This window comes from Oncorhynchus mykiss, chromosome 10 (genome assembly GCF_057628025.1).
Source record: "Oncorhynchus mykiss isolate SJ-2025 chromosome 10, ASM5762802v1, whole genome shotgun sequence".
NCBI lineage: Eukaryota > Metazoa > Chordata > Actinopteri > Salmoniformes > Salmonidae > Oncorhynchus > Oncorhynchus mykiss.
This window is the reverse complement of record NC_143031.1, coordinates 30,999,280-31,026,318: the sequence shown is the minus strand read 5'-3', so window position 1 is coordinate 31,026,318 and position 27,039 is coordinate 30,999,280. Positions and strand designations below refer to the sequence as shown.

The 27,039-nt window shown below is 43.7% G+C and overlaps 1 protein-coding gene across 1 annotated transcript in view; it reads right to left on the bottom strand.

The window, feature by feature from the left end:
• The window catches only part of LOC110533641 (LHFPL tetraspan subfamily member 7 protein-like), a 171,815-nt gene that overhangs the window by 109,631 nt on the left and 35,145 nt on the right, over positions 1-27,039 (bottom strand). The gene's annotated exons all lie outside the window — the stretch shown is intronic.

Below are 27,039 nucleotides of genomic sequence, written 5' to 3'. Positions count from 1 at the left end.
CTCACCCCCCTCACTCTCCCTCCTTCTCTCCTCCCCCTCTCTCTCACCATGTTTGACCTGTGGTAGACGTTTCAGGCAGTATCCTGATCGGTTCTGACAGGTATGAACCAAGCAGGAACGGTACAGTACTGTATGTGGTGCTGTCATAGAGCGCGTTGTACACATAAATAGAGAGTGTGTGTTCAGTATGTGTTCAGTGTGTGTTCAGTGTGTTGAGTGTATGTTCAGTGTATGTTCAGTGTTTGTTCAGTGTGTGTTCAGTGTGTGTTCAGTGTGTGTTCAGTGTTTGTTCAGTGTGTGTTCAGTGTGTGTTCAGTGTGTTCAGTGAGGTCCTCCTCACAGGCTACTGGCAGCTGATTACACCTGATCACAGGCATCAGGAAAGCCTCCACCCCATCAGCAGATCTATCAGTATGAACAGCATGAGCACCAGCACACTGTGGATGTGTGTGTGTGTGTGTGTGTGTGTGTGTGTGTGTGTGTGTGTGTGTGTGTGTGTGTGTGTGTGTGTGTGTGTGTGTGTGTGTGTGTGTGTGTGTGTGCGTGCGTGCGTGCGTGCGTGCGTGCGTGTGTGCGTGCGTGCATGCATGTGTGTGTGTGTGTGTGGCTGCAGCTTGTAACAGTGTGGTATCTGATGACACTGTGGTGTCTGATTACTCCCAGCATGTTAGTGTGTGTGAGAGAGCAAGAGATAGAGTGGATAGGGGAGTATGCCACATTAAGACGTACAAACATAGTCCACAATCTGTCCACTGTATGACCATTAAGAACATCGTAGACCATGATAAGACATTGCAGAACTGGTTGGGTTCCATATAAACTGCTCCTCAGCTATAATGTTTTAGTTTACACACACACAACACTAACACTCACCTTCACAAAACAAACCAACCCTTCAACAGAACACACATATTGCACATTATGTCCATGTTGGTTCAAGTGGCACGGGAGAAAAGGGTTCCCCAGTAAAGGCATCAATCGTCTGAAGACAGATTCCATTTCCAAGTTGATGAAAGAGACCATAGTAGAAGATTGATTAAACTATGGCATCATCCCACTGCGAGGAGGCGTGTGTTGTTGGATGACTTACAGTAGCTAGGATAAAATGCTAGTCGCGTTGTGCTGTGGAACTGAGGTGTCGTCCACAGTTGAGTGGGTTTACATAAGAGCTGCTGTACTTGAGCGATGCCAGCAACCTCAAGATCATTCATAGTCTCTGCTGTAGATAGATGGAGAGATACCACTGTGGCTTGAAACAAAGAAGCTGCACTTGTGTGAGAGCATGTGTTTATTGTTCATAATGGTACATGTGTGTACACTGGTGTGCTTGCGTGTTTGTGTGTGTGAGAGTACAGAATGTGAACATATCAGTGTGTGTGTTATAATGTGAAGGCAGAGGCCCCATACACTCCGTATGGGGCCTCTGCCTTCACATTATAACACACACACTGATATGTGCACAATGTGTTGTGCTCAGGGGAGAATGAGACAGGGATGTGTAGTGGCAGGGGGGGTAGCATGCACCTGTGTGTGTGTACAGTCTTTATATTTTCAAAGACAGAGCTGTATCTCTGAGTCTGTGTCTCAGAGCACAGCGGAGCAGTGCATCAAAACAATATCTCCGCAGGGACACACACGAGCTTACCCTCTCTCTCGCTCTCTCTCACACACACATTCATACGCACACAAAAACACCCCATTAGAAAACCTTGGACACAAACACACATAAGTCTAACCATTCTGTTGGTAACAGGCGCGCACACACACACACACACAGACACACAGCCTCCACCACATACTGTAGCTTTTATCTATAACCCCCATGACCTGCCAGACCTCTTTCAGTGCAGTAATTAATATTGTCTCCAGAAAACATGTCTGTCTAGTTGCTGTCAGAACCACCAGAATCCCATAATACACCTCTTTGACACTCTGCTACACACTAAACTGACAACAGGTGGGGTGTTGGGGTTAGCAGGGCCAAAGCTCCTTTAAGTATGTGACATAAACTGACTACACAGACTCAGTCAGACAGACCGACAGTACAGTCAGACAGTCCAGTCAATCAGTCAGTCAGACAGTCAGTCCAGTCAGTCTGACTGCCTTCCCCTGGGCTGTCTTCCTAGAGCACTGTTTTTAATTCGCTTAGCAGAGAGAACACATCCATTAGCTCATGTTAATGAGATGCTCAGGAAGCCTACCAATTGGCACTGATGGAGAGAGCCTGGACAATTCATCACTCACACACACACACACACACACACACACAAACACACACACACACACACACACACACACACACACACACACACACACACACACACACACACACACACACACAAACAAAATCAGATATTACGATGATGCAGATGGAAGACAATCACGATGACTGACAGGCCTCATGGGGCGGGACTACATTGTAGGAGGCAGGGTTTGTCTATGTCATGTTTGAGAGCAGCCGTTGAGTGGGTGGACACTGACTCCAGCCAATCAGCATTGTAGCTTGGCAAAATGAAAACGCAGAAAGGCCCTCAGAGTTGGAACACTCATGTAATATGTATGGGTAACAGGCTGTGTGTGCGTGCGTCGGTCCGTGCATGTGTGTAAGAGGGCTTTTATGGACGCATTGTCACCAAGATGGCATAGCAGTCAGACGTCTTTTGTCCTCGTCTTGTCGTGTCCCGTATATATATATATTTACAACTTTCTTCGCATACCTTTTTATATATATCTTTTTTATTTTCCATAAACTCATCTTCAAAACACTCTCCTGCAACCCGCTTCACCAATTTATACATATAAAAAAGAAAGTATTATTTACCTCAATTCTGTAATCCTCCATAGAAGCTAACCAGAAGCTAGCCAGAAGCTAACCAGAAGCTAGCCAGAAGCTAACCAGAAGCTAGCCTGAAGCTAACCAGAAGCTAATCAGAAGCTAGTTAGCTTATTTACTGGCTAATCGTTAGTATTCAGCTAACCACGGTTTGTGGTCATCAGCTATCCTTTAGCTCAAAAATCTATCGGCAGTTTTATACGGCGCGGCTCGGACCGGAACATACCGGACCTATTTTTCTCTCCATGTCCCCGAATTTCAACCGCAAGCTCTGGACATTTATACCTGGATCTCGCAGCTAGCTAGCTGCTATCCGTGTGACTATCGGCTTACGTCGATTCCGGAGGAAACATCAATTATTCCGGAGCTAGCCAGCTGAAGAGTTCCATCAGTCACTCCTGGGCTACAATCACCTATCCGGACCCGTTTTACTGCCAACGCGGAGCCCCACCGGGCCTTCACAACTGGACTACCGACGTTATCTGCCTGAAGTTATCCAACTGGCTCCTCCGTCGCGACGTTACCTGAACGCCTATCTGCGGTCCGCTAATCGTTAGCTGTCTTATCGGCTGCTATCTGAATAGACCTATCAGACTATTTTTTTGTTTTTCGTGGGCCTCTATAACTATATCTGTTTTTTGTTTTTTTTTGCGATTGATCCCCTCTACCACACGGAACCCCACTAATCCTACCGAGGGAAACGCACGAGGTGGCTAAAAACAGACCTCCATCCTATGCTAGCTTGCTACCGATGGCCCGGCTAGCGGTCTGAATCGCCGTGACCCCAACCAACCTCACTACTCACTGGACCCTTTTGATCACTCGACTAAGCATGCCTCTCCTTAATGTCAATATGCCTTGTCCATTGCTGTTCTGGTTAGTGTTTATTGGCTTATTTAACTGTAGAGCCTCTAGTCCTGCTCACTATACCTTATCCAACCTATTAGTTCCACCACCCACACATGCGATGACATCTCCTGGTTTCAATGATGATTCTAGAGACAATATCTCTCTCATCATCACTCAATACCTAGGTTTACTTCCACTGTATTCACATCCTACCATACCTTTGTCTGTACATTATACCTTGAAGCTATTTTATCGCCCCCAGAAACCTCCTTTTACTCTCTGTTCCAGACGTTCTAGATGACCAATTCTCATTGCTTTTAGCCGTACCCTTATCCTACTCCTCCTCTTTTCCTCTGGTGATGTAGAGGTTAATCCAGGCCCTGCAGTGTCTAGCTCCACTCCTATTCCCCAGGCACTCTATTTTGATTACTTCTGTAACCGTAATAGCCTTGGTTTCATGCATGTTAACATTAGAGGCCTCCTCCCTAAGTTTGCTTTATTCACTGCTTTAGCACACTCTGCCAACCCGGATGTTCTAGCTGTGTCTCAATCCTGGTTTAGGAAGACCACCAAAAATTCTGAAATGTTCATCCCAAACTACAACATTTTCAGACAAGATAGAACTGCCAAAGGGGGCGGTGTTGCAATCGAATGCAAAGATAGCCTGCAGAGTTCTGTCCTACTATCCAGGTCTGTACCCAAACAATTTGAACTTCTACTTTTAAAAATCCACCTCTCTAAAAACCAGTCTCTCACCGTTGCCGCCTGCTATAGACCACCCTCTGCCCCCATCTGTGCTCTGGACACCATATGTGAACTGATTGCCCCCCATCTATCTTCAGAGCTCGTGCTGCTAGGCAACCTAAACTGGAACATGCTTAACACCCCAGCCATCCTACAATCTCAGCTTGATGCCCTCAATCTCACACAAATTATCAATGAACCTACCAGGTACCTCCCCAAAGCCGCAAACACGGGCACCCTCATAGATATCATCCTAACCAACTTGCCCTCTAAATACACCTCTGCTGTCTTCAACCAAGATCTCAGCGATCACTGCCTCATTGTCTGCATCCGTAATGGGTCAGCGGTCAAATGACCTCCACTCATCACTGTCAAACGCTCCCTGAAACACTTCAGCGAGCAGGCCTTTCTAATCGACCTGGCCGGGGTATCCTGGAAGGATATTGATCTCATCCCGTCAGTAGAGGATGCCTGGTTATTTTTTTTAAATGCCTTCCTAACCATCTTAAATAAGCATGCCCCATTCAAGAAATGTAGAGCCCTTGGTTCTCCCCAGACCTGACTGCCCTTAACCAACACAAAAACATTCTATGGCGTTCTGCATTAGCATCGAACAGCCCCCGTGATATATGCAGCTTTTCGGGGAAGCTAGAAGCCATTATACACAGGCAGTTAGTAAAGCCAAGGCTAGCTTTTTCAAGCAGAAATTAGCTTCCTGGAACACTAACTCAAAAAAGGTCTGGGACACTGTAAAGTCTATGGAGAATAAGAACACCTCCTCCCAGTTGCCCACTGCACTGAAGATAGGAAACACTGTCACCACTGATAAAACCACTATAATTGAGAATTTCAATAAGCATTTTTATACGGCTGGCCATGCTTTCCACCTGGCTACGCCTACCCCGGTCAACAGCACTGCACCCCCCACAGCAACTTGCCCAAGCCTTCCCCATTTCTCCTTCTCCCAAATCCAGTCAGCTGATGTTCTGAAAGAGCTGCAAAATCTGGACACTTACAAATCAGCCGGGCTAGACAATCTGGACCCTTTCTTTCTAAAATTATCTGCCGAAATTGTTGCCACCCCAATTACTAGCCTGTTCAACCTCTCTTTCGTGTCGTCTGAGATTTCCAAAGATTGGAAAGCAGCTGCGGTCATCCCCCTCTTCAAAGGGGGGTCACTCTTGACCCAAACTGCTACAGACCTATATCTATCCTACCCTGGCTTTCTAAGGTCTTCGAAAGCCAAGTTAACAAACAGATTATCGACCATTTCGAATCTCACCATACCCTCTCTGCTATGCAATCTGGTTTCAGAGCTGGTCATGGGTGCACCTCAGCCACGCTCAAGGTCCTAAACGATATCTTAACCGCCATCGATAAGAAACATAACTGTGCAGCCGTATTCATTGATCTGACCAAGGCTTTCGACTCTGTCAATCACCACATCCTCATCGGCAGACTCGACAGCCTTGGTTTCTCAAATGATTGCCTCGCCTGGTTCACCAACTACTTCTCTGATAGAGTTCAGTGTGTCAAATCGGAGGGTCTGCTGTCCGGACCTCTGGCAGTCTCTATGGGGGTGCCACAGGATTCAATTCTTGGACTGACTCTCTTCTCTGTATACATCAATGATGTCGCTCTTGCTGCTGGTGAGTCTCTGATCCACCTCTACGCAGACGACACCATTCTGTATACTTCTGGCCCTTCTTTGGACACTGTGTTAACAACCCTCCAGGCAAGCTTCAATGCCATACAACTCTCCTTCCGTGGCCTCCAATTGCTCTTAAATACAAGTAAAACTAAATGCATGCTCTTCAACCGATCGTTGCCTGCACCTGCCCGCCTGTCCAACATCACTACTCTGTGATGTTCTGACGGCTCTGACTTAGAATACGTGGACAACTACAAATACCTAGGTGTCTGGTTAGACTGTAAACTCTCCTTCCAGACCCACATCAAAAATCTCCAATCTAGAATTGGCTTCCTATTTCTCTCTCTCTCTCCCATCGCCCCTCTGTCTCTCTCTCTCTCTCTCTCTCTCTCTTCTCTCTCTCTCCCCCTCCCATCTCCCCTCTTTCTTCCTCTTTCCCCCTCCCATCTCCCCTCCTTCTTCCTCTCTCCCCCTCCCATCTCCCCTCTTTCTTCCTCTCTCTCCCTCCCATCTCCCCTTTTGACATGACTTTTGACATGACATGACCTCAAATTTGATAGTGTGTGTTTCATTTGGAGCACATAGAGCTGCTTATAGAAACAGAGTGACTAGAATGACTCCACATGGTCAGTCAACAGTCAACAATAAAGAGAAAATGATGGTACTGTATATCTAAAAAATATATACAGTACCAGTCAAAAGTTTGGACACCTACTCATTCCAGGGTTTGTCTTTATTTTTACTAGTTTCTACATTGTAGAATAATAGTGAAGACATCAAAACTATGAAATAACACATGGAATCATGTAGTAACCAAAAAAGTATTAAACAAATCTAAATATATTTTATATTTGAGTTTCTTCAAAGTAGCCACCATTTGCCTTGATCTCTTCACAATGCCAATGTAGAGTGTTCTCGAGTGGATTAAACACAGATAAATCAGGAGGCATGAAAGTGCCTTCTTAATGACAGTGCAGCTTTAATTGGCTGGAAGACAAATTAGTAGTGTTGTTAATGTATCTATGTATGTGGAACGTACCATTGTCCATCAATTCCCCACATCAAACACCAGGGAGATCAAACACATACTGTACACACACACACGCACACACCCACACAAACACACCCTCATAACTCAGGAGGACACACATCCATGATTGATGTCCACTGTCACAGTGGGCTGTGAGTCACAGGTGAAAGGTCAAGCATCACACACTGCAGCTAAACTGGGTCACGTTCTGCCAGCCTGCAGAGCGCAGATTACCACAGATGTACCACAGATGTATCACTACAGTATCTGACTGGGGCTGCAGTTCAGTCAATTCAGATAGCAGTGTCTCCACATTGCACTTTCAGAAGTGTGTTTGATTTGAAAAGCAGTGTGCCCAGCATTGGAGGGAGTTGAGTTGATTTATTTAGTTATTATAACCTATAATTTGGGTCAGTTATTATAACCTATAACTTCAGTCAGTTATTATAACCTATAACTTAAGCAGTTATTATAACCTATAATTTGGGCAATTATTATAACCTATAACTTGGGTCAGTTATTATAACCTATAACTTGGGCAGTTATTATAACCTATAAGTTGGGTCAGTTATTATAACCTATAACTTGGGTCAGTTATTATAACCTATAACTTGGGCAGTTATTATAACCTATAAGTTGGGTCAGTTATTATAACCTATAGCTTGGGTCAGTTATTATAACCTATAACTTGGGCAGTTATTATAACCTATAACTTGGGCAGTTATTATAACCTATAAGTTGGGTCAGTTATTATAACCTATAACTTGGGTCAGTTATTATAACCTAGAACTTGGGTCAGTTATTGTAACCTATAACTTGGGTCAGTTATTATAACCTATAACTTGGGCAGTTATTATAACCTATAAGTTGGGTCAGTTATTATAACCTATAACTTGGGTCAGTTATTATAACCTATAACTTGGGCAGTTATTATAACCTATAACTTGGGTCAGTTATTATAACCTATAACTTGGGTCAGTTATTATAACCTATAACTTGGGAAGTTATTATAACCTATAGCTTGGGTCTGTTTTTATAACCTATAACTTGGGTTCAGTTATTATAACCTATAACTTGGGCAGTTATTATAACCTATAACTTGGGTCTGTTGTTATAACCTATAACTTGGGTCAGTTATCATAACCTATTACTTGGGTCAGTTATTATAACCTAGAACTTGGGCAGTTATTATAACCTATAACTTGGGTCAGTTATTATAACCTATAACTTGGGCAGTTATTATAACCTATAACTTGGGTCTGCTATTATAACCTATAACTTGGGTCAGTTATTATAACCTATAACTTGGGTCAGTTATTATAACATATAACTTGGGTCTGTTATTATAACCTATAACTTGGGCAGTTATTATAACCTATAAGTTGGGTCAGTTATTATAACCTATAACTTGGGTCAGTTATTATAACCTATAACTTGGGCAGTTATTATAACCTAGAACTTGGGCAGTTATTATAACCTATAACTTGGGTCAGTTATTATAACCTATAACTTGGGCAGTTATTATAACCTATAACTTGGGTCTGCTATTATAACCTATAACTTGGGTCAGTTATTATAACCTATAACTTGGGTCAGTTATTATAACATATAACTTGGGTCTGTTATTATAACCTATAACTTGGGCAGTTATTATAACCTATAAGTTGGGTCAGTTATTATAACCTATAACTTGGGTCAGTTATTATAACCTATAACTTGGGCAGTTATTATAACCTATAACTTGGGTCAGTTATTATAACCTATAACTTGGGTCAGTTATCATAACCTATAACTTGGGCAGTTATTATAACCTAGAACTTGGGTCAGTTATTGTAACCTATAACTTGGGTCGGTTATTATAACCTATAACTTGGGCAGTTATTATAACCTATAACTTGGGTCAGTTATTATAACCTAGAACTTGGGCAGTTATTATAACCTATTATAACCTATAACTTGGGTCAGTTATTATAACCTATAACATTATTATAACCTATAAGTTGGGTCAGTTATTATAACCTATAACTTGGGTCAGTTATTATAACCTATAACTTGGGCAGTTATTATAACCTATAACTTGGGTCAGTTATTATAACCTATAACTTGGGTCAGTTATTATAACCTATAACTTGGGCAGTTATTATAACCTATAACTTGGGTCTGTTATTATAACCTATAACTTGGGTCAGTTATTATAACCTATAACTTGGGCAGTTATTATAACCTATAACTTGGCTCCCTGAGTTTTTCCTGGTCAGGTCACGTGGTCCAGAAAACTCCAAGCCCCAATACTAGCTACAGCTAAAAAAGAAAATAGCTTTGCTTGTGGGAATGAACTTTGGACCGTGCGCTAACTGGTTCGATATGCACTCTGAAGTTATTACTATATATCAATATAATGTAAAAAGTTAGACTGCTTAACTAAACATCTTGCTTGCGGACTTCTTGGTTTCAGAGTTTCAGAGTAAAGAAAGTTGTTAGTCTCTAAAATTGCAGCTATGTTGTTAAGGCTTTTGGCAAGCAGATGAATGAGATAAATATCTGTCATCGCCTGAACAGGAGCCAAGAAACAGAAGCTTCTCTCCCTCTCTCCTCTAGTAAGGATGTAGTGAATGCTGTGTTCTCCTTATGATGAGAGGATGTGGGAAAGAGAGTGTTCAAAAAGAAGGAGAACAGCATTCGGATCTCTGTCACCACCCCTAGGCTTCCATCTAATAAACAGTAGTACCCCAAAGACATGCTGAAAACAGTATGGTATGCTCCAAAGAGATACCAAAAATTAGGTCAAATTGACAGATTCTCAACAGAAAGGTCCTCAACAGATATTATGGGTGCTATAGTTATTTCTGCTCCAAGTCCTCCTTATGGTGGTGAACAGCGCATTCCATCCCTTCTGTAAAACATTCTAACTGAAGCACCACTGTGATGATGACTGACAGCTGGCACATGTACATTATACACATTAGCACTGATGTCAGATGTCAGTAATGACAGCATCATCAAGCACAGGTGCAGCTCAACTTTAAACCACAGGGGCCTTGCATGCATGGGTGCACACACTCCCACACACACACGCTCAAACACTCACACACACACTCCATAGTCGTGTTGCTGTAATGCAGAGTTTAGTAAGAGTAGTAGTGATAGTTTCATTTTCATGTTTGGGAGGAGAGAGGACATCTGCATAGCAGCTCTGCCCAGGGGAGGGTTGACACAGCAGGCTGCTGCCTCTTCAGCACTATCACACTGGAAGACAAGAACACAGTGTGTGAGAGTGTGTGCAAACCTCTGCTAATTCCCTCAGTGAAAAGAGCGAGAGAGAGAGTTGTTAAAGACAGTACAGTAACTCACCGAGGGATTTCATCTGATCCGTTTGGATAACAAGCACTGCAGGACACACTGCTATACTGTATCACTGGGGCCAGGGTGGGACTCGGAGTCTTCAAAGAGGAGAAACGCCTCAACATATTTATCTAATAGCTGTAGTTGGGTGGAAGTTAGCTTGATTGCAATTTGTAATACAGTTGAGAATGATGCTCCAACTGGTTAATCAAAATGCTCTTGGATTCTGTTATGACAATTTTTGGTTGGGTGCTTGTCTGAGTCAAGAACAAACAAGATAAATTAACTGAAAGCTTGAAGATTTTCATTCAATTATATGATATTGTATTGTTGTTTGGTATAAGCTTTGTGGTAAACATGCTAACCGAGGCAAATGGAATTACATCATGCCTGTATCCCCTAAACCAGTTGAGATTAATACGGAGCATGTGCAGTGACTGCCTGAGGCTCCATCAGAGTGTGACGTGTCTTCAGTGTTGAACAGAAGAACCACACAATGAGAATCACACAGAGTCACTGTTCTGTCACAATACTCTGTCTTATAGACCTCTCTTTATGAGACATGAGATTGCCTTTCCCATGAAACTGAATTCAAATGACTGATTAGAATAACGAGGAGGTTTGAAGCTGGAGCATGACAGGCAAAGATCAGTCGCCTCTATTGCAGTTGTGAAAAAACATTCCCGAGAATGTGTGAGTGCATGTTTAAGGGTGGGTGGCATCCTCAGTTTTCCCAGCTCTCCACTGCCTTTCTGTGAAGAATATCATACGGTTCCGGCACACACATGCACACAAGTCACAGAGCCGTCCTCCAGTGGACCTAGCCCACTAACAAAAACAGTCCAATAAAATATGTATGGAGGGAGAAGAAAAATCTCACCACCCTCGCAAATAAAATATGGCCCCTCCCTGTTACGTTAAAACATTCATAGAGAATGCTTACCACGTGCTACACTATATATACCAGGATCCTGAACCCCATCAGCACCAAATGGAAGCGTTGTGCTGCTTTGAGCCAGTGAAGGTTGAGCGAGTTCACAGTCTAATCCTGGACTTCACCCATGGGAATTCATAGCTGGGAAAGGAAAGAGCAGGGACGTTTTTACCTCTAAAATGCTTTTTCTGGATCTGCTGTGTGTGTGTGTGTGTGTATGTGTGTGTGTGTGTGTGTGTGTGTGTGTGTGTGTGTGTGTATGTGTGTGTGTGTGTGTGTGTGTGTGTGTGTGTGTGTGTGTGTGTGTGTGTGTGTGTGTGTGTGTGTGTGTGTGTGTGTGTGTGAGGATGGGAGCTCACACCCTGAAGGACTTTAGGCTTTAGCTGTGAGGAGAGCTAAAGCCTCACAATATCTCTCAATATTAGCTACCATTAATTGGATATTTGAGTGATATAAAAGTGAACTGTACGTGACAAGTATGAGTGGTTTAGGTTAATTTTCCATCCTTTATGGACTCTGCTTGTCAAGCAGCAAAAAGGCATATTAGCAGATGTACTGTTAGCTGATAATGTTTACTTTGCAAGCTACCGGTAGAAACTGTGTACAGTTGGTCAAACATACAGTAGTGGTAAGTAGACCTAATGTACTATTTTCTCCAACCAATCCCTAAAGTGTACATTTCCCAGCTGTCAGGTTGATATCTAAATATTGTGAAACGTATGTGATTAAACATGAAACTATTTGTGAAAAGATGTAATGTGGCGTTAATCTTCTAAATGAGAGTATGAGTTTTCATATAAAGTTCATCAAATCAATGGCCCACATGAGCATAAACATTACGTCGGCGTCATGGAACCGCCCTTTTCTATTCCAGAATATGAAACCCACCCATGACGAAATGTATATTTTAATGCCAAGAGACCCACGGTAAGCCGGAAGTCCCGAATGGTTAAGAAGTCAGAGAATGCCGGGACGTCGTCCCCATGTTGGAATGTCTACAATTCCATAGGCCACGGAGACCATACAGCTGTAGTTTGGCTACACGGCTGGAAATGGTTAAACTCTGAGACTATCGATCACTACAGAATAAGAGTACATTTTTGACATATAATTACTAGTCTGCAGCTAGAAATTACGTTAGTCTTGAACGAGAATACAGACAACCTCCGAAGCATCTATTCTAACATTTACGAATAATACTCTGCAGTATCCATTCTAACCACCTACAACCATGAGAGACGTGACTTCTGGGAAAGTTAACCAGAGACTCTGATGAACTCTACAGGACGATCGAGCATTCCAACAGATACGACAACAACAACATACGGGCGTAAATATATAAATGAGTGGCAAATGTGCAAAGGATTAGCATTTCAATTAATATCATTATAGACTGTGTGTAGTGAATCCATTTAATCTTTCCCGCTCTTTCTCAGTCCCAACCTCTTTCTTTTGTCTACCAAGCCGAGATATCGGCTTAGACCACTATGGGCTTTTCTATCATTGTTAGTTACCAATACAGTGGGGCAAAAAAGTATTTAGTCAGCCACCAATTGTGCAAGTTCTCCCACTTAAAAAGATGAGAGAGGCCTGTAATTTTCATCATGACAGACAAACTATGACAGACAAAATGAGAAAAAAAATCCAGAAAATCACATTGTAGGATTTTTTATGAATTTATTTGCAAATTATGGTGGAAAATAAGTATTTGGTCACCTACAAACAAGCAAGATTTCTGGCTCTCACAGACCTGTAACTTCTTCTTTAAGAGGCTCCTCTGTCCTCCACTCGTTACCTGTATTAATGACACCTGTTTGAACTTGTTATCAGTATAAAAGACACCTGTCCACAACCTCAAACAGTCACACTCCAAACTCCACTATGGCCAAGACCAAAGAGCTGTCAAAGGACACCAGAAACAAAATTGTAGACCTGCACCAGGCTGGGAAGACTGAATCTGCAATAGGTAAGCAGCTTGGTTTGAAGAAATCAACTGTGGGAGCAATTATTAGGAAATGGAAGACATACAAGACCACTGATAATCTCCCTCGATCTGGGGCTCCACGCAAGATCTCACCTCGTGGGGTCAAAATGATCACAAGAACGGTGAGCAAAAATCCCAGAACCACACGGGGGGACCTAGTAAATGACCTGCAGAGAGCTGGGACCAAAGTAACAAAGCCTACCATCAGTAACACACTACGCCACCAGGGACTCAAATCCTGCAGTGCCAGGCGTGTCCCCCTGCTTAAGGCAGAACATGTCCAGGCCCGTCTGAAGTTTGCTAGAGAGCATTTGGATGATCCAGAAGAAGATTGGGAGAATGTCACATGGTCAGATGAAACCAAAATATAACTTCTTGTTAAAAACTCAACTCGTCGTGTTTGGAGGACAAAGAATGCTGAGTTGCATCCAAAGAACACCATACCTACTGTGAAGCATGGGGGTGGAAACATCATGCTTTGGGGCTGTTTTTCTGCAAAGGGACTAGGACGACTGATCCGTGTAAAGGAAAGAAGGAATGGGGCCATGTATCGTGAAATTTTGAGTGAAAACCTCCGTCCATCAGCAAGGGCATTGAAGATGAAACGTGGCTGGGTCTTTCAGCATGACAATGATCCCAAACACACCGCCCGGGCAATGAAGGAGTGGCTTCGTAAGAAGCATTTCAAGGTCCTGGAGTGGCCTAGCCAGTCTCCAGATCTTTTTTCTTCTCATTTTGTCTGGCCTCTCTCATCTTTTTACGTGGGAGAACTTGCACAATTGGTGGCTGACTAAATACTTTTTTGCCCCACTGTATATACTGTTTGTTTGTTATGCATTTCTGTGATTATTTAGTTAGTTAGTAAATAAATAATTAAGCCAATTTGTATATTGCTGATTCATTATGGAAACTAGGGTGTGTGCATATATCCGAGGGTTTGCGACATTCAGTAATGAGCACTGATGATGTAACAAATAATAATTCATTAATTCATAATAATTCATTTGGGGCGGAAGTTCAAACCCCCGAGCTGACAAAGTACAAATATGTCGTTCTGCCCCTGAACAGGCAGTTAACCCACTGTTCCTAGGCCGTCATTGAAAATAAGAATTTGTTCTTAACTGACTTGCCTAGTTTAATAAAGGTAAAATACATTTTTTTATAAGAGACTGTTTTGATAAGATATAAAAATATCTGAAGAGTCGATTTCTCGAAATACTCAATAAACATTTTCCTGTGGTGCCCCGACTTCCGAGTTAATTAAAGTTTACATGATTAGTTTAACCACGTAATAATAATAATTACACAAAGAGAATTGATTTGATAAAATAACAGTCTTCACATTTAATGATAGTCCAGACACGACACCACTATCACACTCGGTAAACAAAACAGAAAACACACCTTTATAAAATAGTGATAATATGCACAGCATAATGAAGCCATTGTTGCCACTCTAGTGTTATCAGTCCTTTTGATATCACACACACACACACACACACACACACACACACACACACACACACACACACACACACACACACACACACACACACACACACACACACACACACAGTAGGGCCTGGGAAAACAAACATACACACACTCTTCTGATCTCAGTTGTTCTGGGGCTTTGTGCGCTCTCCAAAAAAAAACGTTTTATCAAGACGAGACACAACCTCGAAACTGAACAAAGAAGCCAAAGCTTCTGCATTGTTACAAAGTATTGTATGTATACGCCGACTAGACCCTAACAGTGAGAGCTATACAGTGTATATTACACAGGCAGATGCTGTCTGGCCTAGACTGGCTGCGTACAGATGTGGGATCTTAAATTGATCGCCCTGTTACAAGAGAACGTTCCTGCAATGGAGACATTTTTTAACTTGTAGTGTATTTGAGCTTTAATAAGGCATCTGAAGTTTGTAATTTCCACTTTGAAATGTCATACTTGATTTTCCCTTATGAAAAATGTATCAAACCCTACAAAAATGTCCATTAACTATAATCCAATTCACATTTCCCGTTGCTGCAAGATTATGTTGCTGTTGTAGCAAAGTGGCTCAAGTTAAGATCCCACATCAGCACTGCCTGGGCTCTTTGTCAAGCGCTCTTCAGAGAGCTGAGTCTTCTTAATCCAAATCAGCATCGATCTGACCTGCAGTCTGGGTGGACACAGCCCATGTCGAGGCTGGAGAGGTATGAAGTGTTCAAAGAGGTTGGCGGCAGGTCTTTTAAAAGGCCATTTGCCAAAGCACAGGAACTAAGCTCTCGATTTTGTCAATAGGTTTAGGTTGCAATCCAACCTAACTAATGAATATAGCTACTAATTAGCCTGTGGTAAATAGTACTTCCCTGGCTATACGTCAAGCTATACGTCAAGCTATACGAACGAGAATCACTGCTGTTGAGCTGACACTAAATAAATGAGAAGGGAAAAGTAAATAAACATTTTCTCATCATTTCAAACTAGAAGCAGATCTAATCTTACACAGCTAAATTTGATCGGTTAATATAACACGAAGCTAGCACCAGTTAGCCGTGAGCCAGGCACATCTCCCGGCTAGCAAACTAAATTCCACAATACCTCTTTCGCCATCTGGCTTGGATTCTCTGTCAACACGGCGCCCCGCCGCACCACCACGACTGGTCTGCCGACGAATACTCCATCCGCTGTGCCTTCATCCGGCCTCCGTCGGAGCAGATGCTACTAACTTTAAACGCCGTGTCGCTAGCGTGGTGGGGCTCCCCTGTTCCATCTACTGTTGCCCCCTGGACACTATGATCACTTGGCTACATAGCTGATGCCTACTGGACTGTCCATTAATCACGGTACTCCATTCTGTTTATTTATTTTTTATCTGTCGGCCCCAGCCGCAAACTCAGGCTCTGTGTGTAGTTAATCCGACCCTCTCTGCCTAGTCATCACCATTTTACCTGCTGTTGTTGTGTTAGCTGATTAGCTGTTATTGTCTCACCTGTTGTTTTAGCTAGCTCTCCCAATCAACACCTGTGATTACTTTATACCTCGCTGTATGTCTCTCTCAAATGTCAATATGCCTTGTATACTGTTGTTCAGGTTAGTTATCATTGTTGTAGTTTACAATGGACCCCCTAGTTCCACTCTTCATACCTCTGATACCTCCTTTGTCCCACCTCCCACACATGCGGTGACCTCACCCATTACAACCAGCATGTCCAGAGATACAACCTCTCAACCCAGTGCCTGGGCTTACCTCCGCTGTACCCGCACCCGACCTGTCTGTGCATTATGCCCTGAATATATTCTACCACGCCCAGAAATCTTGGAAGGATATTGACCTCATCCCGTCAGTTGAGGATGCCTGGTCATTCTTTAAAAGTAACTTCCTAACCATCTTAGATAAGCATGCTCCGTTCAAAAAATGCAGAACTAAGAACAGATGGTTCACTCCCAGGTTCACTCCAGACCTGACTGGCCTCGACCAGCACAAAAACATTCTGTGGCGGACTGCAATAGCATTGAATAGTCCCCGCGATATGCAACTGTTCAGGGAAGTCAGGAACCAATACACGCAGTCAGTCAGGAAAGCAAATGCCAGCTTTTTCAAGCAGAAATTTGCACCCTGTAGCTCTAACTCCAAAAAGTTCTGGGACACTGTAAAGTCCATGGAGAACAAGAGCACCTCCTCCCAGCTGCCCACTGCACTGAGGCTAGGTAACACGGTCACCACCGATAAATCCATGATAATCGAAAACTTCAACAAGCATTTCTCAACGGCTGGCCATGCCTTCCTCCTGGCTACTCCAACCTCGGCCAACAGCTCCACCCCCCCTCCCCCCACAGCTACTCGCCCAAGCCTCCCCAGCTTCTCCTTTACCCAAATCCAGATAGCAGATGTTCTGAAAGAGCTGCAAAACCTGGACCCGTACAAATCAGCTGGGCTTGACAATCTGGACCCTCTATTTCTGAAACTATCTGCCGCCATTGTCGCAACCCCTATTACCAGCCTGTTCAACCTCTCTTTCATATCGTCTGAGATCCCCAAGGACTGGAAAGCTGCCGCGGTCATCCCCCTCTTCAAAGGGGGAGACACCTTGGACCCAAACTGTTACAGACCTATATCCATCCTGCCCTGCCTATCTAAGGTCTTCGAAAGCCAAGTCAACAAACAGATCACTGACCATCTCGAATCCCACCGTACCTTCTCCGCTGTGCAATCTGGTTTCCGAGCCGGTCACGGTTGCACCTCAGCCACGCTAAAGGTACTAAACGATATCATAACCGCCATCGATAAAAGACAGTACTGTGCAGCCGTCTTCATCAACCTGGCCAAGGCTTTCGACTCTGTCAATCACCATATATTCTTATCGGCAGACTCAGTAGCCTCGGTTTTTCTAATGACTGCCTTGCCTGGTTCTCCAACAACTAGTTCAGTGTGTCAAATCGGAGGGCATGTTGTCCGGTCCTCTGGCAGTCTCTATGGGGGTGCCACAGAGTTCAATTCTCGGGCTGACTCTTTTCTCTGTATATATCAATGATGTTGCTCTTGCTGCGGGCGATTCCCTGATCCACCTCTACGCAGACTGTTCTGTATACTTATGTATACTTCTGGCCCTTCCTTGGACACTGTGCTATCTAACCTCCAAACGAGCTTCAATGCCATACAACACTCCTTCCGTGGCCTCCAACTGCTCTTAAACGCTAGTAAAACCAAATGCATGCTTTTCAACCATTCGCTGCCTGCACCCGCACGCCCGACTAGCATCACCACCCTGGATGGTTCCGACCTAGAATATGTGGACATCTATAAGTACCTAGGTGTCTGGCTAGACTGTAAACTCTTCTTCCAGACTCATATCAAACATCTCCAATCCAAAATCAAATCTAGAATCGGCTTTCTATTTAGCAACAAAGCCTCCTTCACTCACGCCGCCAAACTTACCCTAGTAAAACTGACTATCCTACCGATCCTCGACTTCGGCGATGTCATCTACAAAATGGCTTCCAATACTCTACTCAGCAAACTGGATGCAGTTTATCACAGTGCCATCCGCTTTGTTACTAAAGCACCTTATACCACCCACCACTGCGACCTGTATGCTCTAGTCGGCTGGCCCTCGCTACATATTCATCGCCAGACCCACTGGCTCCAGGTCATCTACAAGTCCATGCTAGGTAAAGCTCCGCCTTATCTCAGTTCACTGGTCACGATGGCAACACCCACCTGTAGCATGCGCTCCAGCAGGTGTATCTCACTGATCATCCCTAAAGCCAACACCTCATTCGGCCGCCTTTCCTTCCAGTTCTCTGTTGCCTGTGACTGGAACGAATTGCAAAAATCGTTGAAGTTGGAGACTTTTATCTCCCTCACCATTTTTAAACATCTGCTATCTGAGCAGCTAACCGATCGCTGCAACTGTATATAGTCCATCGGTAAATAACCCACCCAATTTACCTACCTCATCCCCATACTGTTTTTATTTTATTTACTTTTCTGCTCTTTTGCACACCAGTATCTCTACTTGCACATGTTCGCCTGATCATTTATCACTCCAGTGTTAATCTGCTAAATTGCAATTATTCACTCCTATGGCCTATTTATTGCCTACCTCCTCATGCCCTTTGCACACAATGTATATAGATAATTTTTTTTCTACTATGTTATTGACTTGTTTATTGTTTACTCCATGTGTAACTCTGTGTTGCTGTCTGTTCACACTGCTATGCTTTATCTTGGCCAGGTCGCAGTTGTAACTGAGAACTTGTTCTCAACCAGTCTACCTGGTTAAATAAAGGTGAAATAAAAATATAAAAAATATTTTTAAATTGTGGGTGTTCAATTTCACACTTTTGAAGTGTTTACATGAGAACCACCAGAAAGTGTTGAATTTACACTTTTTAAAATGTTGAACTTTTAACACCGATACTTTCCAACACCAGTGACATTCAAATGTTATACTAACTCAGTGTTAATACCTTGTATATAACACTTTAGAATTCAATGTTTACACTAGGTCAGTGTTAAATGTACACTGTTATGGTGTTCACTGATACTTGTATTGAACGCTTTGGAATTCAATTTTCACACTAGGTCAATGTTACATTTACACTGGTATGGTGTTCAGTGATAACTTCACAGCAAATTCTCCAGTGTTAGTTCAACACTGAGAGTGTTACATTTAACACGCATTCAGTGCTTATACAAATCCACAATTGTCAGTGTTAAATTAACACACTGCTAAGTTAAAAGCCTTGTTTACATATTTCCCAATGTGCCTTGCCTTTCGAGTGAATTGTAGAGTTATCACCCATGACTGTATTTGTTAGTGACAGAGACATGTTTGTTGCATTCATCCATTTTCAGTGCTGTGGCCCTCACCAAGTGAGATCCTAAGTGAATATGTTATTCAATTATTTATCACAATGCAACACATAATTCATAGGGCCTTATTTTGAGGGCCTAGCTTTACCCTAATACAGTGATCTAAAACTCATAGTTTACAGGAAAAATCAGGCCTGCAAGTCACATTATGCTGGTTTGCAAAGTGATGTGTAAATTCCTGTTGGAATCCAGCCAGAGTGGGAATATCCAACATTTGGAATTTTTATTCAACCACAACCTGCATTCAGAATGTCTGCCGGGTTGGGAAAACTAAGATATGAGACTACCTTAAGCATCTAAACTGGAACAACCATTTCAGTAACGGATGTAATAAATCCATATAACAGATTGGATTAGCTAAGAAAATTGTATGTTAATTAGTAGCACAAGATTAATTAATCAATCAATGCAAAAACATAGACATAGAAAGAAACAATTCTAAAAATCAAACTGCAATAGAGCATGCTGGGAAATATGATAATGATGGGCGTGGTTTTGGTTTAACACTGGTTATTAAAACTTCTTGGTGACAGGGGGGCAGTATTTTCACATCCGGATGAAATGCATGCCCAAATTCAACTGCCTGCTACTCATCCTCAGAATATACAATATGCATATTATTAGTAGATTTGGATAGAAAACACCCTGAAGTTTCTAAAACTGTTTGAATCATGTCTGTGAGTATAACAGAACTTATTTAGCAGGTGAAACCCCGAGGACAAACCATTCAGATTTCTTTTTTGAGGTCACTCTCTTTCCAATGGGTTTTCATTGGGAATCCATATTTCTAAGGGACCTTCTTGCCATTCCTATCACTTCCACTAGATGTCAACAGTCTTTAGAAATTGGTTGAGGTTATTCCTTTGTGTAATGAAGAAGTACGGCCATCTTGAACGAGGGTAACTTGAAGTGTACTGTTAGATAGAGGCGCTTGACCAGAAAGCATGCAACAGTTTGTTTTCCTCCTGTATTGAACACAGATAACCCAGTCTTCAATTTTATAGATTATAGATTTATAGATTTACGTTAAAAAAATACCTAAAGTTGTATTAAAAAAGTAGTTTGAAATGTTTTGGCAAAGTTTACAGGTAAGTTGGAACTGGTGTTTTTCTGGATCAAACTCGCCAAATAAATGGCCATTTTGGATATATATCGACGGAATTAATCGAACAAAAGGACCATTTGTGATGTTTATGGGACATATTGGAGTGCCAACAAAAGAAGCTTGTCTAAGGTAAGGCGTGAATTATATTGAAATATGCTTTTCTCTCTTTGTTTACTATGGTGCTATCCTCAGATAATAGCATAGTTTGCTTTTTGAAATCTGACATGTTGGCTGGATTCACAACAAGTGTAGCTTTAATTTGCTGTCTTGCATGTGTGATTTCATGAAAGTTTGATTTTTATAGTAATTTATTTGAATTTGGCGCTATGCATTTTCTCTGGCTTTTGGCCAGGTGGGACGCTAGCGTACCACATATCCCAGAGAGGTTAACACAAACACTGGGGTTCTTTTACACCAATGAGTGTTGATTTAACACTTGAATCAACTCAAGAAAGTTAAACTGAAAAATCAACACCAGGTAACACTGGCCAATTTGACACCCTGATTGAACAACAGTATTTTTTAACGACAGCTTAAAAAACTATAGTTACCGGAGTTGTAGCTCCAGTTCTATGAGTGGAGCGGTAACTATAGTTACCTCACTGCCTAGGCAGTGAACAGCCAGAGAGAAAATTATGCACACACCTGCAGCCAATAGGAGTACAGGTCTCCCTATATAAGGGGATGCTTCCCCACAATCAGCCTCCCGAAAAATTATCTTCAGCGAGACTGGCAGGGCCTTAAGTCTTTATGGGGCTCCGCTCCACGCATAGAACTGGAGTTACAACTCCGGTAACTATTGTTCTATATCGTGGAGCTCCGCCCCATAGGGGAGCTCTGCTCCTAGTGGTTTAAGGCGGAGCGCAATGCTCCAAAATGTACACCATGCCGAGCCTAACACTTCCCACTTAATGAAAAAGTCGGGCACAGCAATGGCTGCAGCCAAATCCCGCAGTACTGTAACACACTATGAAAACAGACCGTGTCACAATGTACTGCGTCCTCAGTCTAATCCGCCCTACTCAGTCTAGAGGCATAGGCAATGACTAGTGGGCAGATAAAACAGAATATGAGCCATACTAATCTGTACAAGCAGATATATGAACTCAAACTCCGTCAGTATTAAAGATTTGTCTAATAGTTACAGAAACGATATCCCTAATCCTTCCGGCAGGTCCTTAAGTCCTAATGGGGCTCTGCTCCACTCATAGAACTGGAGTTACAACTCCGGTAATCGTTCTATATCGTGGAGCTCCGCCCCATAGGGGAGCTCTGCTCCTAGTGGGTGATCGGGGGCTATCAATATGATTGACAGTCCTCCTGTTCTCACGCAGGCTAGCAGTGGGAGAATGCAGTACAGCGGTGGAAATGCGTACAGGAAAACATCTGGCCACGGTTGGTGCGCAGAAGCGTCGTCCTGACCTCGTAGCGAGAACCATAGGGGACACTGCGCATTCACACATGACGCGAATAGGTCCACCTCGCCTCTCCCGAACCGTTCCCATATTTGGAGAACAATGTCGGGGTGCAGCTGCCACTCATCGTCTCGGGGACCCCCTCGAGACATGAGGTATACTCCAATGTTCTGATAGCCTGGAATGTGTGCTGCTGTCAATGAACGAAGGTGCTCATGAGCCCACAGCCACAATTCCTCCACCACCCGGTGGAGTGCAGGAGACCTGACTCATCCTTGGCAATTTATGTAGGCTACTGTGGTTCGGTTTTCCAACCATGTGGCGTCCCATGGGAGGCCACACACCTCCAACCGCCCGAGCCTGACATGTCAGAAAAGCGTCTGTAAGCACCAGAATGTTGGAGGACACTACACAAGTCTCTCCAATAGTTCAGGTCCGCTCTGAGTGAGAGGGGAACTACCAACAACCGACGACGGTTCCTCACTGGGTCCAGTCATAGTTGGGCAAACCATCGCTGTGTTCTGTGCATGTGTAGAAGTCCCAGCGGAACCATGGAGTGGGCAGACCCAAGAGTGTTATGATGGAATGCGCCGTCACCGTGTGATTCGGATAAAACCTTCGTAGGGCTAGCAACAAGGCAGCCAGTTGAGGATCTGAAATTCGAGCCTTCATAGTCACAGTGTCTAGCTGTAATCCCAGGTAGACAATCCAATGACTTTGCCAGGGCGCAATCTTTTCCCAATTCACAGCGAACCTCAGACGTGTGAGATGAATCACTGTCTGTGTTGTGTGTGCGATCGCCAGCTCTGCTGACATGGCGAGAACCAGTAGGTTATCTAGGTAGGTTAGTAGCCTTATCCCTTGACAACGCAAAAGTTCCAATGCCGCCTCCACGCATTTGGAAAAGGTGCGAGGTGCCAAGTCTTTGTTGTGGATACATTCCAGAAGACGTTTTGTCATAAGCATTCGAAAGGGCAGTTTGGCTACGCTCTCATTGAGAGTGCGTAAATCCAATATTGGCCTCATTCCCCCTGCTTTTTTGGCACTAGGAAGTAGGGTGAATATAGCCTGCTGTTCCTTTGCTCTTGGGGAACAACTGTGACTGCTTCCTTCACCAAAAGTTTCGTAATCTTTTTCACAAGAGCGGCTACTTTCTCTGGCGTTTTCATCACAGTCTCCACCACGCCTGAAAAACGGGAGGAGTTCGGTGGAATTGGATGGCATAACCCTTCTCCAGCTTCCGGCTTAGCCAGGGGGAAAGGGTGCAGCTTCGCTGCCACACTGAGTAATGCTCTGAGAGCGGGAGAGCCCAAAGCTGTGGTACAGACAATAGAAAGGACCTGTATTCCTCTACGGCCCAAGTCGCCGCTGTCCCTCGACACTGATGTGGTGGGACAGCCCAGGGTGGGCCCCCTCGAAAGGGGGAGGAAATTGTGGCGCTTTCTGTGAGAACCGGGAGTGCCGACACTTTGGTTATATGCGTAACCTTGTGGTTCCAGCCCTCCGTGAACGCAGCACGGGTCTGAGCTGCACTAACTGAGACGCCTGCCTGAGTTAGTGTGCCGTCCCCCAACAGCGATTGCGTCATCGGCCCAACATGGGGCTGTGTACGCAAGCTGCTCTTTAAGACCTTAACCACATTACTCCTGGGGGTACAGGGTTTTTATGAGGTATAGCATAGCGGCTCATCAAGAGTGTCCGCTTTGCTGCCCTCATGTCATTTCCACAACATCCTCGTGTGTGCTCAGCTATGCACTCATGATGGGCTGTGCTACACACAGAGTGGTGAGAGGAAGAGAGAGAGAGATAGAGAGAGAAGGAACCTGAATGGTCTGAACCTGAAGTTTGTTATGGAAAAGAGGTTCTCTTGTGACAAAGGTAGATGGAATACATTCTTTATTAACAACTGACACTGGCCCTTTGCAGGGGTGGGGGAAGAGCAGTGGGCGCTGTCACACAAAGTGCTGCGCTCTCTCCCGTCCTCTCCCCCTCGTCCCGTCATGGCCGTCGTCTCTTCTGGCTGCACCCAGGCCATCAGGGCGAGGAAATGAAAATCTCTCTCACCAGTGGAGCCTCTGCCATCTCTGATGCTGCCGGAGGGGCGCAGCCCGCTCCTGGTGCACCGGGTGCTGCTGCTCGACGGGCTCTCCGTCTGGCTGTAGACCCAGGTCTACTAGAGAAGGTGGAGTGAGGAGACTCTTTTGAACCTGCTCTAGACCCTCCTGTCAATGGCAGGTGTCTAGCGAGCTGCATCTTCTCCTCCTCTAGCTACCCAAAGCGTGCCGACCGTTTCAGTGTAGAGTATCATATCCACCTCTGGGTTGGGGGGAACGGGGGGCAGTGTATTTAGACGGCTCGCGGCCCGCTCATTGAGCCCTGTAAAGTCAGAGCGCAAAGAGGCCATTGCGTAGGAGGGGGCTCTCTTCCTCACCCAAGGATGTGAAATTCCCCTCACTCTCCCTAGGGAGGGGGCCATGTCAGCCTCGGTCGGTAGACTGGATTTTTCCCAGAGAAAAACCCAGACACTTCCCAACATCTTCGCCATCTCCGGAGGCGCCGTCGTCATATGACACCTCAGAACCTGAGGCTAGCACAGACATGGCGTCTTCCAGAGGGAGATCTACCCTGCAAAAACCCCACAGCTGTTTCCTCTCCTTTAAAGAAAGGAGGGTGCAGCTTGGGCATTCCGGGGGATCTGTGAGGTCGCCCCTAGCGTGCTGCGAATCCAAACACACGAAACATAAGTTGTGTGGGTCCATAGACGCCATAGTGGAGCAGCGACACTGTGCTCTTAATTAAAATATATTTTGGGGGTAGAAAAGGCGTGCTCATGAAGGATGACGTCGAGACCATGATATCGACAGCGTGTTCATCCTGAGTCTTCTCTCTTCTCTTCTAGGATTCTTCAGTCCAGTCCTGTCACTGAAGATAATGGGAGGCTGATTGTGGGGAAGCATCCCCTTATATAAGTACACCTGTACTCCTATTGGCTGCAGGTGTGTGCATAATTTTCTCTCAGGCTGTTCGCTGCCTAGGCAGCAGGGTAAACCACTAGGAGCAGAGCTATCCTATGGGGCAGAGCTCCACAATATAGAAACAACACCAACTGGCATTCAGTCAGTTCAAAGTATGACAAAGTAATACCACATCAACACCAAAACTGCTTACACCAGGATATGAACACTGAAGATTTTGCTGTGTAGTGAGAGAATCAGGGGGGAACTGACTGAGTGCTAAAACTGTGAGAGTTGTGAGACTTGTTAATTTCTAAACTACAAGGTGCGGCAAAAAATACCAAAGGTTTTCAAAAGGGCTGTCGACAGGAAATCCAGGAATGTTTCCAAAGAAAGTGTCTGAAAAGCCAAGTCTGCAAAAGTGTTCGAGGGGATTTTTTTCTCAGACTGGACATATTTCAGGATAGTACAGTTTTCAATCTAGGAAATAAAGCAGTACTTTATTAGCCAGTCCTTTCTCCACTCTCCTCCTCTCTGTTATAGTTTACTGTATGATACTGGGAACATCAGAAGGTGGGGGGAAATAAACCATATTTTGGTAATCCAACCAGTTGAACATATGCGTTGGTACTTAATGAATATGATGTCAGTTCGGTTGTCATCTGAGACATTCTCATCAATGATAGGATGACATAAACTGTACAGTGGAAAGTCTACACATTATAGTTATCAGATTCACATGGAATTGTTGTGCAATTTAAATGTTTGAATATGAAATTATTTGGGAGGGGATGAAATGTGATTTTAGCTTCTAAAATGTAAGAATTGGAATTTCATGAGTGAATTAGGCCCGACTCAGTGTCCCGCCCATGTGAAGAGACATTGGTTAAACTATGAAACACGCCCTCCTCTCCCTTCCTATATAAAGCCTTGACGACAATATAACTTGCTGTTCCGGGTACATTAAGATGACGATCCGATGTCAGAAGGGTTCAGATAATAACTACAGAACGAAGCCAACCTCAGTGTGAGCTTCGGTTGCGAATGGTATGAATTTTGAACTCTTATTCACTACAGAGGTGATACCTCCTAGCCGTTCAGTTAGCAACAGCAGCTGCAAACGTGGGCTCGGAAAGAACAGACAGAATATCCCATCTACCACACAACGACATTACTATAACGTATCCAATTTACCACCAGAGACATTCTTCAGAGGACAGGAAGATCTCTGTTGGCCAACACGACCAGCATCTACGACCAACCTACCGAAGTGCAGCTCAGAGTAAATATTTATTGCATTTTCCTTTTCCAAATGGGCGGTAATTTAGAATGCACAAGATTCTGTATTTACAATAGAGTAGCTGCCTACGGCCCGATAGAGACATCGCTTCTCCCTTTGTTCTTCAGTCTTCCCGCTCTTTCACTCAAACCCATCCCCCTTTTCTTTGGGTAACCAGCTTTCATATCTGCTCCGTACTCTAGGGACGTTTTCCTTTATGACATAATTTGTAATCAATGTATGGTTCATTCTGTGTATATGTAATTCTGTGTGATTAGTTAGGTATTTAGTAAATAAATAATTCAACCCAATTTTGTATTGCTGATTCAACTTGTTAGTCGGGGTTCGTGAAGATAACCAAGAATTTACAACTTTCAGATGAGACTGAAATAAGGTGACGATTGATATTGACTGCCATTGATGTAAAATATTACTAGGTCTTTAAGAGTTTATTCGGAAGATAACAGCTCTATAAATATTATTTTGTGGTGCCCGACTTTCTAGTTAATTACATTTACATGATTAGCTCAATCAGGTAATATTAATTACAGAGA